This window comes from Calliopsis andreniformis, unplaced genomic scaffold (assembly GCF_051401765.1).
Source record: "Calliopsis andreniformis isolate RMS-2024a unplaced genomic scaffold, iyCalAndr_principal scaffold0091, whole genome shotgun sequence".
Lineage (NCBI taxonomy): Eukaryota > Metazoa > Arthropoda > Insecta > Hymenoptera > Andrenidae > Calliopsis > Calliopsis andreniformis.
The window spans coordinates 156,073-163,504 of record NW_027480500.1 but is presented as its reverse complement, the minus strand read 5'-3'; positions in this window follow the sequence as shown (position 1 = coordinate 163,504).

Below are 7,432 nucleotides of genomic sequence, written 5' to 3'. Positions count from 1 at the left end.
TTCTCAATCTTCAATCCTCAATCCTCAATCCTCAATTCTCAATCCTCAATCCTCAATCCTCAGACCTCAAACATCAATATTCAACCCTCAGTCCTCGTCCTCTATCCACAACCTTCAATCCTCAATCCTCAATCCTCAATCATCAATATTCAATATCCAATCCTCAATCCTCAATCCTCAATCCTCAATCCTCATTCATCAATCCTCAATCTTCAATCCTCAATACTGAGTCTTCAATCCCCAATCCTCAACTCTCAATCCTCAAGCCTCAATGTTCAATCCTCAGTACTCAATCTTCAATCCTCAATCCTCAATCCTCAATCCTCAATCCTCATTCTTCAATCCTCAATACCCAATCCTCAATCTTCAATCCTCAATCCTCAACTCTCAGTCCTCAAACCTCAATCCTCAACCGTCAGTCCTCGTCCTCAATCCTCAAACCTCAATCCTCAATCCTCAATATTCAATCATCAATACTCAATCTTCAATCCTCAGTGCTCTATCCTCAATCCTCAATCCTCAATCCTCAATATTCAAGACACAGCCCTCAGCCACCAATCCTCAATACTCAACCATCAATCCTCAATTCTCAATACCCAATAGAATATTCTGAATACTCATGGTTCAATACTCAATCCACAATATTCAATAATCAAATCTCAATCCTCAATCTTCAGTCCTCAATACTCAATTTCAATCCTCAATCCTCAATTCTCAATCCCCAATACTCAATCCTCAATCGTCAATCCTCAATCCCCAATCCTCAATCTTCAATCCTCAACCTCAATCCTCAATCCTCAATCCTCAATCCTCAATATTCAACCCTCAATACTCATTCTTCAATCCTCAATCCTCAATCCTCAATCCTCAATCCTCAATCTTCAATCCTCAATCCTCAATCCTCAATCCTCAATCCTCAATACTCAATCTGCAATCGTCAATCCTCAATCTTCAATCCTCAATCCTCATTCTTCAATCCTCAATACCCAATCTTCAATTTTCAATCCTCAATCCTCAATCCTCAATTCTCAATCCTCAATCCTCAATCCTCAGACCTCAAACATCAATATTCAACCCTCAGTCCTCGTCCTCTATCCACAACCATCAATCCTCAATCCTCAACCTTCAATCATCAATATTCAATCTTCAATCCTCAATCCTCAATCCTCAATCATCAATCCACAATCCTCAATCTTCAATCCTCAATCCACAATCCTCAATCCTCAATCCTCAGTCTTCAATCCTCAATACTCAATCTTCAATCCCCAATCCTCAATTCTCAATCCTCAATCCTCATTCTTCAATCCTAAACACCCAATAGATAATCTTCAAACCTCAATCCTCAACTCTCAATCCTCAATCCTCAATCCTCAGACCTCACACATCAATACTCAACCCTCAGTCCTCGTCCTCAATCCACAACCCTCAATCCTCAATCCTCAATCATCAATCATCAATATTCAATCTTCAGTCCTCAATCGTCAATCCTCAATCCTCAATCCTCAATCCTCAATGTTCAATCCACAATACCCAATCCTCAATCTTCAATCCTCAATCCTCAATCCTCATTCCTCAATCCTCAATACTCAATTCTCAATTCTCAGTCCTCAAACCTCAATCCTGAATCCACAATACTGAATCCTCAACCATCAGTCCGCAGTCCTCAACAATCATTCGTCAGTTCTCAATCCTCAATACAATATCGTCAATTCACACCTTTCAATACTCAATACTCAGTCTGCAATCTTAAAATCTCTATCCACAAACTTCAATTCTCATCACTCAACCCTCAACACTCAGTTCCCCATCCTCAATCTTCAATCCTCAATCCGCAATCCTCAATTCTCAATACTCAATCCTCAGTCCTCAGACCTCAAACCTCAATCCTCAATAATCGATTACCAATCCTAGATCCTCAATCCTCAATCCTCAATCCTCAATTTCCAGTCCTCAATAATCAATCTCCAATCCTAGATCCTCAATCCCCAATCTTCAATCCTTAATACTCAATCTTCAATCCTCAATCCCCAGTCATCAATCTTCAATCCTCAATCCTCAATCCTCAATCCTCAATCCTCAATCTTCAATCCTCAATCCTCAATCCTCAATCCTCAATCCTCAATCCTCAATTTCCAATCCTCAATAATCAATCTCCAATCCTAGATCCTCAATCCCCAATCTTCAATCCTTAATCCTCAATCATCAATCCTCAATCCTCAATCCTCAATCCTCAATATTCAATCCTCAATACTCGATCCTCAATCCTCAATCCTCAATCCTCAACCAACAATCCTCAATCTTCAATACTCAATCCTCAATTCTCAATCCTCAATCCTCAATACTCAACCATCAATCCTCAATACTCAATCTTCAATCCTCGATCCTCAATCCTCAATCCTCAATCCTCAATCCTCAGGCATCAATACCCAATCTTCAATACTCAATCCTCAATCCTCAATCCACAATCCTCAATCCTCAACACTCAATCCTCATTCCTCAAACCTCAATCCTCAACCCTCAATCCTCATACTCAGTTCTCAATTCTCAATCCTCAATCCTCAATCCTCAATCTTCAATCCTCAATAATCAGTCTCCAATCCTAGATCCTCAATCCCCAATCTTCAATCCTTAATCCTCAATCTTCAATCCTCAATCCCCAGTCCTCAATCTTCAATCCCCAATCTTCAATCCTTAATCCTCAATCCTCAATCCTCAATCCTCAATCCTCAATCCTCAATATTCAATCCTCAATACTCGATCCTCAATCCTCAATCCTCAATCCTCAACCATCAATCCTCAATCTTCAATACTCAATCCTCAATTCTCAATCCTCAATCCTCAATACTCAGCCATGAATCCTCAATTCTCAATCTTCAATCCTCGATCCTCAATCCTCAATCCTCAATCCTCAATCATCAATCATCAATATTCAATCTTCAGTCCTCAATCCTCAATCCTCAATCCTCAATCCTCAATCCTCAATTCTCAATCCTCAATCCTCAACCCTCAGCCCTCATCCTCCATCCTCAATCCTCAATCCTCAATCCTCAATCTTCAATCCTCAATTCTCAATCTTCAATCCTCGATCCTCAATCATCAATCCTCAATCCTCAATCGTCAGGCATCAATACTCAATCTTCAATGCTCAATCCTCAATCCTCAATCCTCAATTCTCAATCCTCATTCCCCAACCCTCAATCCTCCTTCCTCAAACCTCAATCCTCAACCCTCAGTCCTCATACTCAATTCTCAATTCTCAATCCTCAATCCTCAATCCTCAATCTTCAATCCTCAATAATCAATCTCCAATCCTCAATCCTCAATCCTCGATCCTCAGTCCTCAGGCATCAATACTCAATCTTCAGTACTCAATCCTCAATCCTCAATCCTCAATCCTCAATCCTCAAACCTCAATCCTCAACCCTCAGTCCTCATCCTCAATTCTCAATTCTCAATCCTCAATCCTCAATCCTCAATCTTCAATCCTCAATAATCAATCTCCAATCCTAGATCCTCAATCCCCAATCTTCAATCCTTAATACTCAATCTTCAATCCTCAATCCCCAGTCATCAATCTTCAATCCTCAATGCTCAATCCTCAATCCTCAATCCTCAGTCCTCAAACCACAATCCTCAATCCTCAAACCTCAATCTTCAGCCGTCAGTCCTCGTCCTCAATCCTCAAACCTCAACCCTCAATCCTCAATATTCAACCATCAATACTCAATCTTCAATCCTCAATGCTCTATCCTCAATCCTCAATCCTCAATCCTCAATATTCAAGACACAACCCTCAGGCATCAATCCTCAATACTCAACCATCAATCCTCAATTCTCAATACTCAATACAATATTCTGAATGCTCATGGTTCAATACTCAATCCACAATATTCAATAATCAAGTCTCAATCCTCAATCTCCAATCCTCAATACTCAATTTCAATCCTCAATCCTCAATTCTCAATCCCCAATACTCAATCCTCAATCCCCAATCCTCAATTCTCAATCCTCAATCCTCAATCCTCAATCCTCAATCCTCAATACTCAATCTGCAATCCTCAATCCTCAATCCTCAATCCTCAATCCTCATTCTTCAATCCTCAATACCCAATCCTCAATCTTCAATCCTCAATCCTCAATCCTCAATTCTCAATCCTCAATCCTCAATCCTCAGACCTCAAACATCAATATTCAACCCTCAGTCCTCGTCCTCTATCCACAACCTTCAATCCTCAATCCTCTATCTTCAATCATCAATATTCAATCTTCAATCCTCAATCCTCAATCCTCAATCCTCAATCCTCAATCCTCAATCCTCATTCCTCAATCCTCAATACTCAATCCTCAATTCTCAGTCCTCAAACCTCAGTCCTGAATCCACAATCCTCAATCTTCAATCCTCAATCATCAGTCCTCAATTCTCAATCCTCAATCCTCAGTCCTCATTCCTCAAACCTCAATCCTCAACCCTCAGTCCTCATCCTCGATTCTCAATTCTCAATCCTCAATCCTCAATACTCAATCTTCAATCCTCAATCCCCAGTCATCAATCTTCAATCCTCAATCCTCAATCCTCAATCCTCAATCCTCAATCTTCAATCCTCAATCCTCAATCCTCAATCCTCAATCCTCAATCCTCAATTTCCAATCCTCAATAATCAATCTCCAATCCTAGATCCTCAATCCCCAATCTTCAATCCTTAACCCTCAATCCTCAATCCTCAATCCTCAATCCTCAATCCTCAATATTCAATCCTCAATACTCGATCCTCAATCGTCAATCCTCAATCCTCAACCAACAATCCTCAATCTTCAATACTCAATCCTCAATTCTCAATCCTCAATCCTCAATACTCAACCATCAATCCTCAATACTCAATCTTCAATCCTCGATCCTCAATCCTCAATCCTCAATCCTCAATCCTCAGGCATCAATACCCAATCTTCAATACTCAATCCTCAATCCTCAATCCACAATCCTCAATCCTCAACACTCAATCCTCATTCCTCAAACCTCAATCCTCAACCCTCAGTCCTCATACTCAGTTCTCAATTCTCAATCCTCAATCCTCAATCCTCAATCTTCAATCCTCAATAATCAGTCTCCAATACTAGATCCTGAATCCCCAATCTTCAATCCTTAATCCTCAATCTTCAATCCTCAATCCCCAGTCCTCAATCTTCAATCCCCAATCTTCAATCCTTAATCCTCAATCCTCAATCCTCAATCCTCAATCCTCAATCCTCAATATTCAATCCTCAATACTCGATCCTCAATCCTCAATCCTCAATCCTCAACCATCAATCCTCAATCTTCAATACTCAATCCTCAATTCTCAATCCTCAATCCTCAATACTCAGCCATGAATCCTCAATTCTCAATCTTCAATCCTCGATCCTCAATCCTCAATCCTCAATCCTCAATCATCAATCATCAATATTCAATCTTCAGTCCTCAATCCTCAATCCTCAATCCTCAATCCTCAATCCTCAATATTCAATCCGCAATACACAATCCTCAATCTTCAATCCTCAATCCTCAATCCTCAATACTCAATCCTCAATCCTCAATCCACAATTCTCAGTCCTCAAACATCAATCCTGAATCCACAATCCTGAATCCTCAACCTTCAGACCTCAGTCCTCAACAATCATTCGTCAGTTCTCAATCCTCAATAGAATATCGTCAATTCACACCTTTCAATACTCAATACTCAGTCTGCAATCTTAAAATCTCTATCCACAAACTTCAATTCTCATCACTCAACACTCAGCACTCAGTCCCCCATCCTCAATCTTCAATCCTCAATCCTCATTCCTCAATTCTCAATCTTCAACCCTCAGTCCTCAGACCTCAAACCTCAATCCTCAATAATCGATTACCAATCCTAGACCCTCAACCCTCAACCCTCAATCCCCAATCCTCAATATTCAACACACAACCCTCAGCCAACAATCCTCAATACTCAACCATCAATCCTCAATTCTCAATACTCAATAGAATATCCTGAATTCGCATGGTTCGATACTCAATCCACAATATTCAATAACCAAATCTCAATCCTCAATCTTCAATCCTCAATACTCAGTTTCAATCCTCAACCCTCAATCTTCAATCCTCAATCCCCAGTCATCAATCTCCAATCCTCCATGCTCAATCCTCAATCCTCAATCCTCAGTCCTCGATCCACAATCCTCAATACTCAAACCTCAATCTTCAACCGTCAGTCCTCGTCCTCAATCCTCAAACCTCAATCCTCAATCCTCAATATTAAACATCAATACTCAATCTTCAATCCTCAATGCTCTATCCTCAATCCTCAATCCTCAATCCTCAATATTCAAGACACAACCCTCAGCCATCAATCCTCAATACTCAACCATCAATCCTCAATTCTCAATACTCAATACAATATTCTGAATACTCATGGTTCAATACTCAATCCACAATATTTAATAATCAAGTCTCAATCCTCAATCTTCAATCCTCAATACTCAATTTCAATCCTCAATCCTCAATTCTCAATCCCCAATACTAAATCCTCAATCGTCAATCCTAAATCCCCAATCCTCAATCTTCAATCCTCAACCTCAATCCTCAATCCTCAATCCTCAATCCTCAATATTCAATCCTCAATACTCAATCTTCATTCCTCAATCCTCAATCCTCAATCCTCAATCCTCAATCCTCAATCCTCAATCCTCAATGCTCAATCCTCAATCCTCAATACTCAATCTGCAATCCTCAATTCTCAATCCTCAATCCTCAATACTCATTCTTCAATCCTCAATACCCAATTCTCAATCTTCAATCCTCAATCCTCAATCCTCAATTCTCAATCCTCAATCCTCAATCCTCAGACCTCAAACATCAATATTCAACCCTCAGTCCTCGTCCTCTATCCACAACCTTCAATCCTCAATCCTCAATCCTCAATCATCAATATTCAATCTTCAATCCTCAATCCTCAATCCTCAATCCTCAATCCTCATTCATCAATCCTCAATCTTCAATCCTCAATACTGAATCTTCAATCCCCAATCCTCAACTCTCAATCCTCAAGCCTCAATGTTCAATCCTCAGTACTCAATCTTCAATCCTCAATCCTCAATCCTCAATCCTCAATCCTCATTCTTCAATCCTCAATACCCAATCCTCAATCTTCAATCCTCAATCCTCAACTCTCAGTCCTCAAACCTCAACCCTCAACCGTCAGTCCTCGTCCTCAATCCTCAAACCTCAATCCTCAATCCTCAATATTCAATCATCAATACTCAATCTTCAATCCTCAGTGCTCTATCCTCAATCCTCAATCCTCAATCCTCAATATTCAAGACACAACCCTCAGCCACCAATCCTCAATACTCAACCATCAATCCTCAATTCTCAATACTCAATAGAATATTCTGAATACTCATGGTTCAATACTCA